Source organism: Musca autumnalis, unplaced genomic scaffold (assembly GCF_047663935.1).
Source record: "Musca autumnalis isolate F117 unplaced genomic scaffold, ASM4766393v1 scaffold_6, whole genome shotgun sequence".
Classification (NCBI taxonomy): Eukaryota; Metazoa; Arthropoda; class Insecta; order Diptera; family Muscidae; genus Musca; species Musca autumnalis.
This window is the reverse complement of record NW_027412199.1, coordinates 2,990,966-3,011,327: the sequence shown is the minus strand read 5'-3', so window position 1 is coordinate 3,011,327 and position 20,362 is coordinate 2,990,966.

The window sequence follows — 20,362 nt, the reverse complement described above, 5'->3', positions numbered from 1 at the left end:
TAGAAACTTGGGACAATTTCTTAGTAAATGAGCTTCTTTGCAGTGCTGACATTTGCGCTCGATCGTAGTTTGAGGTCTGTATTGCTTATTTGATGTCATGTTATTCCTGGATTTGTGTTCGACATTAGTTTGAAAGGAGTGAATTTTCTTGTCCTTCTGAGATCGTTGACTTTCCTTGAAAGCTTGAGCAGGTTTTGAAGGCACTGAGTGAATGTTTCCCACAGATTCAAGTGTTTTGAATTTGTTTGTTAGGAAGTTGTTGAAGTCGCTCCATGTTGGGATGTCTGAACTTGAATCTAATGTGTTTTCGAAGTCTTGCAGGTATGTTCTAGGTATTTTTTGAGAACATAAAAAAATGAGGATTGGATCCCAAGTCTTAATGTCAATGTCTAAAGTTTTTAAAGTTTCAAGGCAACTCGTGACTGATCGTTGCAATGTCTTTAGTGTCTAGAGTCAACGACTACTGAAGGTAAGTTGAACAAGGTTTTCAACTGCTCATTCACCTGCATTCGCTTGTTTTCATACCTATCAGTCAAGTTTTTCCAAGCGAGGTCAAATCCATCATTCGTAAGCGGAATGTTCGCGATGATGTCTCGTGCCTCACCGCCTGTTTTTTGATTGAGGTGATATAGTTGTTCGACCTTACTAATATTCGAATTTTTCACATAAATGGCGGTGAAGAGATCCGGAATGTCGGCCAGCTTCTATAGCTGCCATAGAAAATGTCGGTATCGCAAGGAGGGAGCTTTATTGAGTAATGAGCAGAAATTTCCAACACAGTTTTTTCCATCTGTTCCCTAGACTTATTGTTGAGGATGTCAATTTCGGCATTTAAGAATCCTGGAGTAGATTTGTACACTGTAAGTGCGGTTCTAAAATTTGAACGTAGCTTCTGGAGGTCAATGGCGGCTTCTCCTTCCTGGACTTCATGATCCCTGCACTCTTCATAACAACGTCTGATTTGATCCCAAATGCGATCCAGGTGTACTCGAAGGGCTTCTAGAGCATGAACGTTGTCTTCGGCTGTACTTGCGACTTGTAATTCGTTAAAATCGATCAAGTCGTTGTACAAATTAGCGAACTTTTTCGTGAGGTCCGTTTTCGTAGCCATTTCCACAAAATACCAAAAACGTTTAAAAGTTAAAAAGAAAAAATCTCCATCAATCTCAAATGACAAAAGCAAAACCAAAATGCAACAAACTCAATATGTGGCAATCAAGATTGCGTTCTTCCACAGCGCACAATATAAGATGAGGTCAGAACAGTGGCAAATTGTATTAAATGTCTACCGATTCAATGTCCTCATAGTAGGAAAGTAAAAAAAAAAACAGTGATAACTTGTATGAAAAAAAGTAAATAAACTCCTTACGATCGGCCTAAAAACAGTAAAATCGACCAAAACGACAAACTCGAACAGGAATGTAGAAAATGACAAAATTCCCCAAAAGGAGTGTACGCAACCAATTTATGAAAATGTTACAATTATTGCACCAACAAAGAAATATTTTAAATAATGTCTTCAAATTGCACTTTTCCGATGTGAATATGTATAATGTATTTAGATCGTAAACCGCATAAATAATGATAAAATGTCCATATCAATAAAGGCACTCGATTGTGCAAAATGGTCCAGTTTAATGTTCGAATCCAAAAAATCAAAAATTTCCCCAGAATATTTCGAAAAACAGCGATCTGGCAACCCTTTTTGTGAAGTTGGTTTTAGGTTTACCACGATTAACTTTCGTTTATGATGGAATGTATATGTATGTATGTAAGTGTGAGTGTTGTACTTACTGCCTCTCCTTTTATTGTACTTGCGTTTTTGATTTTTGGTTCCGCTCTCCTGTGGGAAGTCTATTTTTTTGAAGTCGCTGGAATACTTTATTCAAATAGGTTGAGGTCTAAAAAGAACAAGAGAGAACACAATTCTGGATATGCCGCACTAAACACTGACCGTTATGGATAACGGTTTTTTTTTAGAAAAATGTTCGCTGTTTTTTAGCAGGCTCTTATTTTCCGCAAAATGTTCAGTGTTTTAATTGTTCCTTTCTTAATACCATATTCACTTTTTGCTCAGAGGTCTTTTTCACAGTTTTTAAATATTTTACTTTAAACGAAGTCAAAATCTTCCACGATGCAACTAGGTCTGTTTTGTTTGTTTTAATTGTTCACTATTTTTTACTTATAAATTTTCAGTCTATTCAACATTCCACTGGCAATAGTTATTGTTTTTGTTTTACACGATACGGCTCGTGGGGACCAAAATGTTTAGGGCTGTAACACCTTTTTTGTTTATTAAAACACTTCAGTTTGATTTAAGTTTTTTTGTGGTTTTATTTCAATTTTAATTTTGTTCACTTCAACAAATGTTAGGTCTAAGAAATTACTGTTTACGTTGACTTTTTTGTGAGGTCAAATTATGATTTTATTCACGCAGTAGGCAAATAACAATTTATTACTTTAATTCAAGTTGTAACTTATTGTTTAAATAAAAAACTCTTGGTTAAATAAAAAACTCTCTTGTACATATGTGTGTCTATTACTGGCTCTAGTTAGAAAATGACAATTAGACAAAGGGGAAAACAAAAGAGAGGATGACTCATTGGAATGAGTGTTTAAATTTAAAGAAGTCGAAAATGGAATATGTTTGTATATGAGGTATTTCATGTTAAATGGATTATGTTTACATATGAGACATTTCATGATATTTTGACTTATACAAACTATTTTAAAGATATTGATAAAGTACAACGAAAATATTTTACTTCAGTGATAGGAAAAACAGTTAATTATTTTTTTTTCAAGTAAAATTGTGGTTCAGCGGTTCGAACGTTGAACAGTACCCTTACCTATGCATATAACTTACATTTAAAATTAGTGTTCAGTGAAAAACAAATTTGTGTTTTGAATGATGGTTAATGAATGACTATAATATATTTGATTTCTAAGGCGATCCGAAATCAAATTCGTTCGAATTACTACTACACTCCTTTCGGTGTAGAAAATTGTTGCTCGACTGAAAACAAAAAACAAACAAAAATAACTTATATATAAACAAAACGTAACTCAGGTAGCAATTTGAACACATTTGTATTCGTATCGCCTTAACGAAACTGTTCATAAATCTCAGGTGGCAATAGCAATATTAAGCATCACAAGTAGTGCAAATGCAAAACGATTGAAGACCAGACTATAAACCGGATTATGGCGGTCTTAAACTCGAGTTGTTTCCGTGCTGTATGAAGGGTTTGATTTTTATTTGTTTTGCAAGATGACCCACGGTGATATATAAAGCTGGGAAAGTTGGTGTTTTAATAAAAAAATTGCTTTTTTCTTTTGTGTTGTTGTGAATCTATGTTAACGTTATGTAATGGGGAAATTTCCAAAAATTTTGCATGTTTTTACATTCATTAATAGTATCGATAATTGTCGATAAAATTAAAATGCTTATAATTTCGATAACTAACGTATTTTTTCGGTAAGTTAACGAAGGATAAAAAATAGTCGCTAGCCTCTAGCGACACAAACAGTGATGTCAACTTTTCTTTATGTTTTTAGCCATAATTTTGCTATTTAATTTTACCGATTTTTGCCGGTAACAGCAGGTAATTTACAGGGTTGGATGTAACATCTATAATTGTTCATATTTTAAGTTTAAACGTAGTTTAGACATGCTCCCCGCCTTGGCCAGAATGGACAATATATATGTTATAGAGGAATCCAATTACTGAAGTTTATTTATGATGAAGTTTATTGTCCACAGCTGATGTTGGTACTGGAACCCAAAACAAGAGAAGGTGCTTCCATTTACTTAATGCGATGACCTGGTCAGACCATGGGATGGATGTATACGATACAGCAAGCCAGTATTTAATGTGTTTCCATTGTGCTGGGAGAAATGAGAAAAGATACAATATTTTGTTTGTGTTTAGTTTATTGTTATTAATGTTGTAATAGAACTGATTTTGCTGTGTGAAATGCAGCAAACCCTCCGGGGGCCACCAAATTTGTGGCTTGATGTACTTAAATGCATTGCAGAAAGTCAAGAGAGTGACTTGAAGTGAGCAAGTGTTTGCAATATGAGCAATTGCAGAGTTCAAAATTGTCTGTGCGTGCATTTTTTGAGACGAGACGGGATAGTTGTTTTGTTGTGTGCATTTTCCATGAGACGTGGCGAGATGGGATTGTTTTCTTGTGTGCACTTTTTTCATGAGACGAGGCGGGATCTTTCATGGGATGAAAGATAGAGAGAATATGATGATTTTGTTATCAACAACAACTTTGTTTAACTTTGGGGTGGTTCACGATCTTACGAAAGTTTTATGTTCTATTTTTATAACTTTTAAATTTTCATCGAATTTGCATATTTATTTTGAACAAGTTTGCAAACATAAAACTTTCGTAAGATCGTGAACCACCCCAAAGTTAAACAAAAGTTGTTGATAACAAAATCATCATCACCACTGGTTTAAGTGCAAACTTTTGTTTTTGTAGAATGCATATGTCTAGAACTAACGAATGTTTTATTTGAACGTACCACATGAGCTTCTTTTTTTTATAGACTATGGTTCAGAAGGCAATTTTTTAGTGTTTTTGCCTGGAGACTGACTGACGCTGGGAATGTATTTAATGTGGTTTGAACTGAAAATTTTTCTTGTTGTTTATGAACGTATAAAAATTGAGGAGTTTTGGGAATGCACTATTTCAATAGAAAACCGGTGTAATTTGTTTGTTAAAAAAGATGTATTTTAGCAGTGCGGGCTTTGTGATTACAATTATTGCAACGGCTAGGAATTTTTTTCCTCGTTATTTTCTACACTTTAAGCCGTTTTTGTACCTTTTCTCACTTGCACTTTTCGGACATTAAATCTTCTTTTTTCGGACAGACAGTGTACAACAAATTTTTAACGCATGTGTGTGACCAATTTCCGTACTAACGACAAACTTTTTTCAATGATTTTTTCAATTTTTTCAATGATTTATATGATTTGAATTATGATTTACACCAACATAGATTTCCCTTTTTTATTTCGATATGATATTACGCAACCGGTCAAACGAACGCATTGATTATTCACGGAGAACTATTCTAATGCAATTTTCTACTTTATGCTTTACCTTTTTCGCTGAGATGATGATCTGTCATAATTAGAGCTTTCTCTCTTATTTACCATTATGATGGTCTTCTTTAAGGGAGGCTCGCTAGGACCAAGGAGAAAGTTGCAGGGTACTTTCTGGTACTGTTTGAAACCTTTAAAACCTGGTAGGCACGCAATTTCCAGAGGTAGGAAAATCACTACAAAAGCCATCGAAATGTGGCTAATGATTACCTTAGCGGGGCTGAACAAAAAAAGAAACACCAAGTAAGGTTTAGGATTATAGTTTTTTATTACTTCCCTTGAGCTGAGTTGTGGTTCCTTCGGTGGCCGTGGATAAAAGAGGCCGAGTTTTATTAATTTACATTTAAATGACAGAATAGATAAATAAAAAAATGATGCCAAATTTTAATGAATTTACAGGGTTGGATGTAACATCTATAATTGTTCATATTTTAAGTTTAAACGTAGTTTAGACAATGAGTTACAGAATCCCACTACAGGTTTGTGTACCCTCAAATTACTCGACTTCGAAAATAATTAACACAGTTTTCTAAAAAATGAATTTATATTTTGTATATGATTAAATTCTTAATAATACTACACAAATATAAACGAAAATACATCGTAAGACCTCTGCACCCTGTTAACTATTTGACAATATAAAGATTGCGTTCTTCCACAGCGCACAATATAAGATGAGGTCAGAACAGTGGCAAATTGTATTAAATGTCTACCGATTCAATGTCCTCATAGTAGGAAAGTAAAAAAAAACAGTGATAACTTGTATGAAAAAAAGTAAATAAACTCCTTACGATCGGCCTAAAAACAGTAAAATCGACCAAAACGACAAACTCGAACAGGAATGTAGAAAATGACAAAATTCCCCAAAAGGAGTGTACGCAACCAATTTATGAAAATGTTACAATTATTGCACCAACAAAGAAATATTTTAAATAATGTCTTCAAATTGCACTTTTCCGATGTGAATATGTATAATGTATTTAGCTCGTAAACCGCATAAATAATGATAAAATGTCCATATCAATAAAGGCACTCGATTGTGCAAAAGGGTCCAGTTTAATGTTCGAATCCAAAAAATCAAAAATTTCCCCAGAATATTTCGAAAAACAGCGATCTGGCAACCCTTTTTGTGAAGTTGGTTTTAGGTTTACCACGATTAACTTTCGTTTATGATGGAATGTATATGTATGTATGTAAGTGTGAGTGTTGTACTTACTGCCTCTCCTTTTATTGTACTTGCGTTTTTGATTTTTGGTTCCGCTCTCCTGTGGGAAGTCTATTTTTTTGAAGTCGCTGGAATACTTTATTCAAATAGGTTGAGGTCTAAAAAGAACAAGAGAGAACACAATTCTGGATATGCCGCACTAAACACTGACCGTTATGGATAACGGTTTTTTTTAGAAAAATGTTCGCTGTTTTTTAGCAGGCTCTTATTTTCCGCAAAATGTTCAGTGTTTTAATTGTTCCTTTCTTAATACCATATTCACTTTTTGCTCAGAGGTCTTTTTCACAGTTTTTAAATATTTTACTTTAAACGAAGTCAAAATCTTCCACGATGCAACTAGGTCTGTTTTGTTTGTTTTAATTGTTCACTATTTTTTACTTATAAATTTTCAGTCTATTCAACATTCCACTGGCAATAGTTATTGTTTTTGTTTTACACGATACGGCTCGTGGGGACCAAAATGTTTAGGGCTGTAACACCTTTTTTGTTTATTAAAACACTTCAGTTTGATTTAAGTTTTTGTTTTTGTGGTTTTATTTCAATTTTAATTTTGTTCACTTCAACAAATGTTAGGTCTAAGAAATTACTGTTTACGTTGACTTTTTTGTGAGGTCAAATTATGATTTTATTCACGCAGTAGGCAAATAACAATTTATTACTTTAATTCAAGTTGTAACTTATTGTTTAAATAAAAAACTCTTGGTTAAATAAAAAACTCTCTTGTACATATGTGTGTCTATTACTGGCTCTAGTTAGAAAATGACAATTAGACAAAGGGGAAAACAAAAGAGAGGATGACTCATTGGAATGAGTGTTTAAATTTAAAGAAGTCGAAAATGGAATATGTTTGTATATGAGGTATTTCATGTTAAATGGATTATGTTTACATATGAGACATTTCATGATATTTTGACTTATACAAACTATTTTAAAGATATTGATAAAGTACAACGAAAATATTTTACTTCAGTGATAGGAAAAATAGTTAATTATTTTTTTCAAGAAAAATTGTGGTTCAGCGGTTCGAACGTTGAACAGTACCCTTACCTATGCATATAACTTACATTTAAAATTAGTGTTCAGTGAAAAACAAATTTGTGTTTTGAATGATGGTTAATGAATGACTATAATATATTTGATTTCTAAGGCGATCCGAAATCAAATTCGTTCGAATTACTACTACACTCCTTTCGGTGTAGAAAATTGTTGCTCGACTGAAAACAAAAAACAAACAAAAATAACTTATATATAAACAAAACGTAACTCAGGTAGCAATTTGAACACATTTGTATTCGTATCGCCTTAATGAAACTGTTCATAAATCTCAGGTGGCAATAGCAATATTAAGCATCACAAGTAGTGCAAATGCAAAACGATTGAAGACCAGACTATAAACCGGATTATGGCGGTCTTAAACTCGAGTTGTTTCCGTGCTGTATGAAGGGTTTGATTTATATTTGTTTTGCAAGATGACCCACGGTGATATATAAAGCTGGGGAAGTTGGTGTTTTAATAAAAAAATTGCTTTTTTCTTTTGTGTTGTTGTGAATCTATGTTAACGTTATGTAATGGGGAAATTTCCAAAAATTTTGCATGTTTTTACATTCATTAATAGTATCGATAATTGTCGGTAAAATTAAAATGCTTATAATTTCGATAACTAACGTATTTTTTCGGTAAGTTAACGAAGGATAAAAAATAGTCGCTAGCCTCTAGCGACACAAACAGTGATGTCAACTTTTCTTTATGTTTTTAGCCATAATTTTGCTATTTAATTTTACCGATTTTTGCCGGTAACAGCAGGTAATTTACAGGGTTGGATGTAACATCTATAATTGTTCATATTTTAAGTTTAAACGTAGTTTAGACATGCTCCCCGCCTTGGCCAGAATGGACAATATATATGTTATAGAGGAATCCAATTACTGAAGTTTATTTATGATGAAGTTTATTGTCCACAGCTGATGTTGGTACTGGAACCCAAAACAAGAGAAGGTGCTTCCATTTACTTAATGCGATGACCTGGTCAGACCATGGGATGGATGTATACGATACAGCAAGCCAGTATTTAATGTGTTTCCATTGTGCTGGGAGAAATGAGAAAAGATACAATATTTTGTTTGTGTTTAGTTTATTGTTATTAATGTTGTAATTGAACTGATTTTGCTGTGTGAAATGCAGCAAACCCTCCAGGGGGCCACCAAATTTGTGGCTTTATGTACTTAAATGCATTGCAGAAAGTCAAGAGAGTGACTTGAAGTGAGCAAGTGTTTGCAATATGAGCAATTGCAGAGTTCAAAATTGTCTGTGCGTGCATTTTTTGAGACGAGACGGGATAGTTGTTTTGTTGTGTGCATTTTCCATGAGACGTGGCGAGATGGGATTGTTTTCTTGTGTGCACTTTTTTCATGAGACGAGGCGGGATCTTTCATGGGATGAAAGATAGAGAGAATATGATGATTTTGTTATCAACAACAACTTTGTTTAACTTTGGGGTGGTTCACGATCTTACGAAAGTTTTATGTTCTATTTTTATAACTTTTAAATTTTCATCGAATTTGCATATTTATTTTGAACAAGTTTGCAAACATAAAACTTTCGTAAGATCGTGAACCACCCGAAAGTTAAACAAAAGTTGTTGATAACAAAATCATCATCACCACTGGTTTAAGTGCAAACTTTTGTTTTTGTAGAATGCATATGTCTAGAACTAATGAATGTTTTATTTGAACGTACCACATGAGCTTCTTTTTTTTATAGACTATGGTTCAGAAGGCAATTTTTTAGTGTTTTTGCCTGGAGACTGACTGACGCTGGGAATGTATTTAATGTGGTTTGAACTGAAAATTTTTCTTGTTGTTTATGAACGTATAAAAATTGAGGAGTTTTGGGAATGCACTATTTCAATAGAAAACCGGTGTAATTTGTTTGTTAAAAAAGATGTATTTCAGCAGTGCGGGCTTTGTGATTACAATTATTGCAACGGCTAGGAATTTTTTTCCTCGTTATTTTCTACACTTTAAGCCGTTTTTGTACCTTTTCTCACTTGCACTTTTCGGACATTAAATCTTCTTTTTTCGGACAGACAGTGTACAACAAATTTTTAACGCATGTGTGTGACCAATTTCCGTACTAACGACAAACTTTTTTCAATGATTTTTTCAATTTTTTCAACGATTTATATGATTTGAATTATGATTTACACCAACATAGATTTCCCTTTTTTATTTCGATATGATATTACGCAACCGGTCAAACGAACGCATTGATTATTCACGGAGAACTATTCTAATGCAATTTTCTACTTTATGCTTTACCTTTTTCGCTGAGATGATGATCTGTCATAATTAGAGCTTTCTCTCTTATTTACCATTATGATGGTCTTCTTTAAGGGAGGCTCGCTAGGACCATGGAGAAAGTTGCAGGGTACTTTCTGGTACTGTTTGAAACCTTTAAAACCTGGTAGGCACGCAATTTCCAGAGGTAGGAAAATCACTACAAAAGCCATCGAAATGTGGCTAATGATTACCTTAGCGGGGTTGAACAAAAAAAGAAACACCAAGTAAGGTTTAGGATTATAGTTTTTTATTACTTCCCTTGAGCTGAGTTGTGGTTCCTTCGGTGGCCGTGGATAAAAGAGGCCGAGTTTTATTAATTTACATTTAAATGACAGAATAGATAAATAAGAAAATGATGCCAAATTTTAATGAATTTACAGGGTTGGATGTAACATCTATAATTGTTCATATTTTAAGTTTAAACGTAGTTTAGACAATGAGTTACAGAATCCCACTACAGGTTTGTGTACCCTCAAATTACTCGACTTCGAAAATAATTAATACAGTTTTCTAAAAAATGAATTTATATTTTGTATATGATTAAATTCTTAATAATACTACACAAATATAAACGAAAATACATCGTAAGACCTCTGCACCCTGTTAACTATTTGACAATATGTCTGTCCGTGTACTCGACAATTTTTAATAATTAGTACAAATGTTTCGAATTTTGATAGTTTCGAAACATTTGTAGTTTGATATGAAGGACATAGGTTACTAATTTTTACAGTAAACACACAAAAATTCCACTTATATTAGTTGGTAGTGCGAGGCTCAATATTTACCACATAGACACGCGGTTTCCTGTAGGGTTAATGTAGCGGTAGCGTCCATTTTTACGTTATAGACTCATTCAATCAATTTTGCTGCAAATTAAGTATAGTACACATTGACAAGCAAAACTGACAGTCATCGAGGTCTATTTCGTGAATATCAAAGCCTTACTGAAAAATTTCTTTTGTAATATCTAAATAATACCGTATATATTGTATTTAAAAGGTTTTTCGCTAAATAAAAGTTGTTATTTGCAGGAAAGATGTCCTAAAAGTACTTTGGCTGTCATTTTTGATTGATAGTGTGTACTCCCCTTTAAGCGGGGTACACACGATCAGTTTTGACTGTCAGTTTTGCTCAAGTAATCGGTTGCTTGCCAGTGTGGCCGTTCATTTTTGTCAGTCATCATAAAATATTTTGTGATTGCTGGATAGTTGACATTTACCGATATTTCCGAAAAATCGACAGTCAAAACTGATCGTGTGTACCCTGCTTTAGAATATAGGGTTTTCGAAATATGTACAATATATTTTCAATACACGTTGGTATAGCCCTCATTTAACCATACCGGTCGTTAGGATACATTTTCCTACGTATTTTGTTGTAATTTGGCGAGAGGATTCTTAGTATCAAAGAAATCATCATTTGTAATGATTATATTTCAATTTTAAACTTCCACTATTTTACATTTCTGATTTTAAGAGTAAAATATAACTGTTTTGTAAAATATTCAGAATGATAGATTTGTGCATACCGTTTGTTCCTTACAAAAAATTATGAAACACAAGTGCAACTTTTAAATGCGGTTTTTAAGGCGTTGCGAGGGGTAAACTTATCTAACGAAGTCTATTAAAAACGGAAATGTAAAAAGGTTTTAATTTGCGTACTAAATTTGGTACCATTGGTTTTGTGTGAACAGATAGATTTCTAAACTGATATTTAGCATTGGTTGAGATAAAGTTGTGATTTTAAAATATAGTTCTGTAAGTTTACAAATGGGGATCACTGGGGTTGTGTGAACAGACAGAACTAGAAGCAAGCTCAATTTTTATAAACGGGTAGAGTTTTTGATAATTAGTGTTTTCGCGGTACGAATATTACTAAATGTTAATTAACATTAAAGTGCTGGTATTAACTAATAAAGAAATCATATTTTTTTGCCTTCAAAAAATACAATACCATAAGATGTGAAGGGAAGGAGGGAGGGAGAGACATATTTGCTTTCCGATTGTAGACATTAATTTTTGGAGATAAGTCGATTTACGTCAAACTATATCGCTAATGATTCGATTTATGTAGTTCTTTTTGAAAACTAAATACTTGATTTTTAGAAAAAGATAAATAGTAACACTCTTAACTGTCGTAAGTAGCATTACTGGCTTTTATTTTGATAAAAAAGTTGTAAATGGGAAATGGAGACATTATATTCTGAATTTGGTCAATTTATTTATTATCCTGCTTTATACCATGGGGATTTTCCGCTAACGAAGTAGCGGGCATATGCTAGTAATAATAATAATAATAATAATAATAATAATAATAATAATAATAATAATAATAATAATTATAATAATAATAATAATAATGTATAAGTTCGATACATTGGTTACGCCAATGTATATGTTCGATACATTGTCTCCCCTTCCCAGCATTACAATTAACTACGTTAATTGGCCGCTCTTTGAGCTCTATGGGGAAATCTTCTCTGCACTTCTTCCAGGAGCAGTATTCGCCTAGTTCGGATTGTAGGTGAGAGTTCGCTCTTTTCTACTACCTCTCCTGTAAAGCTTTATTCGCATAGTTCGGATGCAGAGGGGCGCTTTCCAATGCTGCGGTCGTAGTTAATTGTCACGGCCTTATTATCGTTATTTTGCCCATCTGCAACTTTACTTGTTCTTTCGCTCTTGTTAACGACACACGCATAAAGGTAAAGTCTTGTTTCTTTGAAACCCACCTACTTTACAAATAAAGAATTGAAAATATTTACATAAACAAAATTACATACACAAATTGTTTTTATTTCTTTTCTTTTTGGGTTTCTCACACTGGTATCACGCCAACATTTTGATCCAGTTGAGCCGGATCATTTACTTGCAATCCTGTGCAGTTGTTGCTAATTGTGTTTTTCCCCTATTTCAAAGGAGAATAATCATCATCACCCACATCCCCCCTCATCAGTGCGCTTCTCCTCATCATCATCCTCATCAAAAATCATAAAAACATCCACAAACAACATCATTTACTAAAAGGTACGTAGTTCAGTTTCTTTTATATTGAGCATACCGCGAGTGTTTTTGTTTTTGCATTTGTTTCGGTTTACAAATAGTGATTTTTTGATATTTGTTCCCTACGTCGCGTACTGGTCGCCCTACAATTGCCTTAACGCGTGTGTTATAACATAAAAACCATCATACAGTCCACTTATCGTCGTACAATTTTCTAAATAGTCGTATTAAAATAACCAATATCCCAATATTGTGCTTTTATTTTAATACATTCGCTGATTATTTACAAAAATCTAAATTATTCTAATTTAATTTCTGCCTAATTTGCATTTGTTCGCATTCTATTGCTTTAATTTGTTTGCCGGTGATCGATTCTGTTGTCGGGCTTACATACACACATTCCCTTAATCGTTAAAATTGTCAGCCACTAGTGAGAAAATACAATAACAACACTACTATTCTCCATCGTGCCCTTTTCTTTGCATTTAAAAACCACCAACAATTTTCTAATCATTCCAACGTTTGGGTTTTTTTGTCGTGCAATTGCAACAATAATAATACCCAAATATTCCAAGCAGCATCGTTCGTCGATCGGTCTATTCATATACAAGCTACCAACAAATAATTCCTCTCCCCACCACTAGTGCTGGTTCGTTGTCGTTGGTTGGTCTGTAGTGTGGTAGCTGACGTTGATAATTTGCTTGTGTTTTATTTTCCCTTTGATAATTATATTCGTTGCTGGTTGTCGCACCTTGGGCACCAGTGTAAAAAATAATATTTTTTGTGATACATTTTTAAAATTTTTTTTTGTTATTTTTTCTCGAATATAATTTCGTGTCGCGATTTAATATTGACTGTTCGTAATATTATTCGAATAAAGCACCCTACTATCGGCATTGTTGATAATATTTATAATATAAATTCACATTTTATTTACATATTTTTTTGCTATTATTTATAAATTCAATTCTAATTTGTTTTCGAAATATTTTTTGGATAAAGTCGTTTTTACCACATAGTGTGACGTGCACCCTACTGTCTGTATTAGACGATTTTCTCATTATGTTGTTGCAAACTTGAGATTTTTCGAAATTTTTCGTACTTTTTTGTACGCTTTTCGTTGCTATTAGCCATCGTGCTTATTTCTCCCGATCTTTTCCTGCAAAGTAGACCGTGTGTACCCTACATTCGGCTCTAGTTGACTTTCTGAAATAGTTAAAAAAGTGATTTTTTTTTGAGATTTTTGAATTTTCTATCGATAATTTTTGGTTTTTTCTTGTCTTAAATCATGTCGGTCACTCCTGTCACACAATTTATTCGTGCTTCTGACAATGTTGTCAAATTCATTGCTGGCTTTAATCTGATTAGGCCGGAAGATCACACCATTTTCAATCTTGAGATTCGTAACACGGAACTTCAAGATTTGTGGAATAAGGTGAAGAATACTTATGACAAGTATCTGGATCATTTGCTTTCCGTCGAGGGTACTAATTCTGAGGACATTTCTTCAGCCGACGCAAAGTATCAAACTACTTGCGGAAGCTACGTCGCTTGTTTTTCGACAATTAATGACAAACTGGAGGAGCTTAAGTCAGTTAAGTCTCCCCCTGCTTCCCCATCTGCCTTGTTCATTAGTACTCCTCAAAACCGTCCATCCCAAAATATTCAACAATTCGATTCTGCGATTCGTGCGTCTAATAGACTAAACATTGGTCAACCACCTGCTTCTAATGGTGGCAATCTATCTATTAATAGTTCGATTCCTTCACGTTTGTCGAATACAGCTTTTCCAGATGTCCAAAACCCTTCGGACATTTCTATTGCTAATTGGAGCTTACCTCCAAACGTTTCGAAAAACATGCATCATCTTCATTTACCACCATGTGACATTGAAGATTTCCATGGTGACTTTTTATCGTGGCCCACTTTCCGGGATCTTTTCTCAGCCATGTTCATTAATAACGCTGGACTAAGTGACATTGAGAGGCTTTCTCACTTGATACAAAAAACAGAGGGGGAGGATAGGGAAATCGTGGCAAAGTTTCCGCTCACCCATAGAAGTCTCGCTTTAGCTTGGAAGTCGTTAAAGGATACGTACGATTATAAACGTATCCTAGTCCATAACCATCTCAAGCTCCTATTTGACCTTCCTGCCTTCGAAAGTGAAACTAGTTCCAATTGGCGACATTTCCTGAGTACTTCAGCCATGTAAAACTTCTCTACAAAAGTGGTGTCTTAGACACGCCGTTCGGACTCGGCGATAAACTGTAGGTCCCATATCATTGAGCTAATATGAATCGGGGTGCACTCATTGATATGAGAGAAGTCTCCCTTGTCCCTTATGGGATGTTTGTGGAACAATTATATATATTTCTGCTATGTCAGTTTATGTTGTAGTCACGGATCACTGGGATCCAATTTTGGTTTTTATTTGTCAACAACGTTTGCCTAGACTTACTGTCTCTCTGTGGGAGCAGAGTATTAAGGACAAATCGTCATTATCCTCATGGGAAGAATTAAACAAATTCCTCACAGAAAGAACCCAAACTTTAGCTTGCCTTAGAGACATGCGAGGTTCTTCTATTTCAATTCCGAAAAGTAGACTCAAAACTAATCTAGCTACTTCTTCGGTTAAAGATAAATCTAAATCGGTCTGCATACTTTGTAGAAAAGAATCCCATTCACTGCGATCTTGTCCTAAATTTAGAGCACTTTCTTTTGAAAAGAGGTTTGAAGCTGCCAAAAAGCAGGGTTGTTGTTTAAATTGTCTTTCGGTGGGACATTCAGTCAAAGGCTGCTCTAGTACCCACAATTGTAGTATTTGCAATAGTCGCCATCATACTATGCTGCATAAGCCTTCTTCATCTCCTTCCCCTAGAACATTCACATCTCTTTCGTCGTTGACTAATAGCCATCCTCCACAAGAGAATGGAAACATAGCTTCTACTTCCACTGGCGCTAATCCTAGAGCCATGAATAGTCAAGTGTTCCATACATCCCATAATCGGAATGTCTTGCTAGGTACTGCGATGGTCAACATTGTTCATTTAGGAGTTTCGTATCCTGCTCGGGCTCTTATAGACCCAGGTTCAGAAGCTTCTTTTATTACTAAACGTTTGCAAAAGCGCCTTAAATTACCCACCCAGTCAATCACTGTTACTGTTTCTGGTGTTAATAGTTCAACATATGCCACTTCGAAGAAAAATTGTTCGCTTCGCATTGGTTCTCGTTTTAATTCATCCTTATTTGTAGAAACTTGTGCGTTTGTTCTTCCAAAAATTTCCGGAAGCTTTCCCTCATGTCCCCTCAGTTCAAACATCACTTCTCGATTGCCTAATATTAGTTTAGCCGATGATCGTCTTTTTGATTCACGACCTGTCGATTTATTGTTACAATTACCTTAACGCGTGTGTTATAACATAAAAACCATCATACAGTCTACTTATCGTCGAGCAATTTGCTAAATAATCGTATTAAAATAACCAATATCCCAATATTGTGGTTTTATTTTAATACATTCGCTGATTATTTACAAAAATCTAAATTATTCTAATTTAATTTCTGTGATCGATTCTGTAGTGCTTGTTGTTCGGGCTTACATACACACATTCCCTTAATCGTTAAAATTGTCAGCCACTAGTGAGAAAATACAATAACAACACTACTATTCTCCATCGTGCCATTTTCTTTGCATTTAAAAACCACCAACAATTTTCTAATGGTTCCAACGTTTGGGTTTTTTGTCGTGCAATTGCAACAATAATAATACCCAAATATTCCAAGCAGCATCGTTCGTCGATCGGTCTATTCATATACAAGCTACCAACAAATAATTCCTCTCCCCACCACTACTGCTGGTTCGTTGTCGTTGGTTGGTCTGTAGTGTGGTGGCTGACGTTGATAATTTGCTTGTGTTTTATTTTCCTTTGATAATTATATTCGTTGCTGGTTGTCGCACCTTGGGCACCAGTGTAAAAAATAATATTTTTTGTGATACATTTTTAATAATTTTTTTTGTTATTTTTTCTCGAATATAATTTCGTGTCGCGATTTAATATTGATTGTTCGTAATATTATTCGAATAAAGCACCCCACCATCGACATTGTTGATAATATTTACATTATAAATTCACATTTTATTTACATATTTGTTTGCTATTATTACTTACTTACTTAGTTGGCCCATTACAGAACATTTGTTCCATAGACCGAACTAAGAAAAGATCTCCATTCCTCTCTGTTTTTCGCTTGACTTTTTGGAATACCGCGCCTTTCCATTTCTTCATCCACTTGTGTGCTCCATCGAAGCTTAGGCCTGCCGATTCTGCGTGCACCGCCATGTGGCATGTATTCTTACGCCTTTTTAGCGGGTTCATCATCGCTCATTCTCATGATATGGCCTAGCCAACGCAATCGTTGCATCTCGATACGTTTAACTATATGCATGTCTTTGTATAGCTTATATAGTTCGTGGTTCATACGACGTCGATATTCACCGTCAACGCAAATCGGCCCGTAGATCTTTCGAAGAATTTTCCTCTCAAACACACCAAGCACTGCCTTATCTGCTTGCGCAAGTACCCATGCTTCGGAGCCATACATTAGCACGGGTAGTATCAGCGTTTTGTATAGTGTTATTATTGTTTGACGAGATGTGGCTTTGTTTTTAAATTGCTTACTTAATCCATAGTAGCATCTGTTGGCCAATACAATTCTTCTTCTTATTTGACAACTGATGTTGTTTGTTGTGTTTATGGCAGTGCCGAGTTAGACGAAGTCTTTAACTACCTCAAAATTATAGGTACCAACTTCTACGGTTGGTCCGAGCTCTATGGACGCTTTGCGCGTCGACACCATCAATTTGGTCTTTTGTATGATTTTTAAGACTTCGTCTTATCGGGCTATTAGGTCTACGTTTATCAATGAAAAATAAAGACTATTTATTCCATTTTTCTACCCGACGTTTCGTTGGGATTTTCCAACATCTTCAGGGGTAATTTTTTATTAATCTGGCAACGACATATCAAACTAAAGTACAACGAGGAAACCTGCACATCATTAAAATCGTACTGCAGGAATATAAAACGACTGGCAAAATTGTCAGAGAGATTAAAATTTCTATTAGCATGCAGAAAAAATGGACTGATACCTTCACACATATGCAATTCTACAACAAATTCAGGATCACTTTTTACTTCAAATCAGGCAATAACAGAATTTAAAAACATAGAACAAAAATTCCACAACAAACTACTTAACGTAGAAATAAAAGATACAAATATAAACATAAAAGACTTAAACTACGCAATATCCAGTATAAAGAAGACAATTAAATCGACGATGCAGTTGGAAGAATACGATAATTTCATAAAAAGGCAACATACTAGATATATATTTCTTAAAGAAAATAACAGAAAAACACATTCATCGAAACTAACAAAATTGAAAAAAGATGGACTAGAAACATATGGGTTGCAATACAATGACTCGTGGTTTGTAAATAAAACAAATATCGAATTCGGGAAAGAAAGCATGTGGCTACTGTCTCTAGGGGAAAAATTCGCACTGCCTATAAAAAGCACCGATTTTTCATCTGTGAAACTTATCGCAGATTTGGAACAGTGGGTCCAAACCCTTACTGACGACAGACATAAAGAAATAACGAGAACAAAGATAGCCAACAGAATACTAACATTCAAACGAACAGCAAGATTGAACCAAAAAGAAAAATTCATACTACGAATATTTGAAGAAACAAAGGATTTTTTGAAGAAAATTAAAGACGAAATTGTAATCACAAAGGCTGACAAGGGTAACAAAACTGTAGTAATGTATAAAGAAACATATAAGAAAGGAATGAAAGATCTACTGGACGATAAAACAACATACAAGAAAACAAGAACGGATCCAACACAAAAATTGCACAAATCTGGAGAAATTCCAACTCACATCACATGCCTCTAACGCGCCTAGACTTTATGGCCTCCCTAAGGTACATAAGGAAAACATGCCTCTAAGACCCATATCGTCTTCCGTAGAAGTACCGTGTTATAAATTATCCAAGCACGTTGGCAATCTTCTAAAATCTATTATAGTTGAAGAATACAACATAAAAAATTCCTTTGAACTTAAGAAGAAACTAGACGAAATAATTCTTGACGATAATGATATCTTAGTATCCTTTGACGTGGTATCATTATTTACTAATATACCGATACATTTGGCCATCAAAAACATAATGACACAGTGGAGGAACATTGAGAAACATACGGAAATACCAAAACAACAATTCTTGAATATTTTGCAATTTTGTCTTAATGAAAACAATTATTTTATGTATGACGGAGATTTTTACACCCAAGTATATGGAATGCCAATGGGAAATCCACTGTCCCCAACAATAGCCGATATAGTTCTCGACACACTCTTGACGCAAATAATAGACGATCTTGACAAACAAAATATTAAATTCAAATTCTTGACGAAATATGTTGACGATATGTTTGCCATTATTAAAAAAGGAGAGGAAACCAAAATATTAGATACGCTAAATAACTACCACAATAAACTGAAATTCACGATTGAAATGGAGGAAAATGACTGTATACCATTTTTAGATATAAAAATCCACAAATTTGGCAATAAATTACATACAGATTGGTATATGAAACCAACGGCCTCCGGAAGGATAATAAATTATCATTCTACACAGCCAATACAACAAAAACTTAATACCGCCACCAGTCTAATTAAAAAAGTATTAACACTGTGTCATGATAAGTTCATCAACAAAAATATAGACAAAATAAAATATATATTAAAGCAAAATAACTACCCGACCAAGATAATAAATAAACTTATTAAAAACGCATCATCCCAGAAAGAAGTTAACAATAAAACATCTGGCAACACCAAATACTATAGCGTGCAATATATACCAAGGCTCACAGAAACAAAACTAATAAATGAAATTATTGACAATGAAGAAATAGGGCTAGCACACAAAGCATACAGAACGATATCATCACTATACACAAAAACTAAAACAAAAATAGAAAAGAATGACCAGAATAATGTTGTGTACCAAATAACATGCAATGGCAACAAAGAAGACAAATGTGAAAGATTATACGTAGGAACAACAAAACGAAGCTTAGCGACGAGAATAGCAGAACACTACAACGACATCAACAAAGGTAAACAAACTACAGCTTTGGCGCAACATTGCATTGACAACAAACATACAGCTGATCTTGATAACGTCAGAATATTAGATAAAGAGAGAAAAGAAAATAAAAGATACACAATAGAAAGCATAAGAATTCAACAAAAAATGGAACGTGCAATAAATAGAAAAGAAGATAAGGATAATACCAATGCAATATATACATTAGCAATATTTTAGTCGTATTCTAACTTCTGTGATTTTTAGTATTAAGACTACTGTGATATTTACATTTATACATTTTAATTATTTTTGCATTTATTTTTATTTTATTTGTTGTGTTGTTTTTTTTATAACCTCCAATTGACTAAATTTAAATGTAAAACTGACGAAAGATTATTTGTAAGTATGCAATTTTTATGCTAGAAACACTAAAGGAAAAAATAGAAAAAACTAATTATTGTATGTATATTCGTTGTCGTTGCCAGATTAATAAAAAATTACCCCTGAAG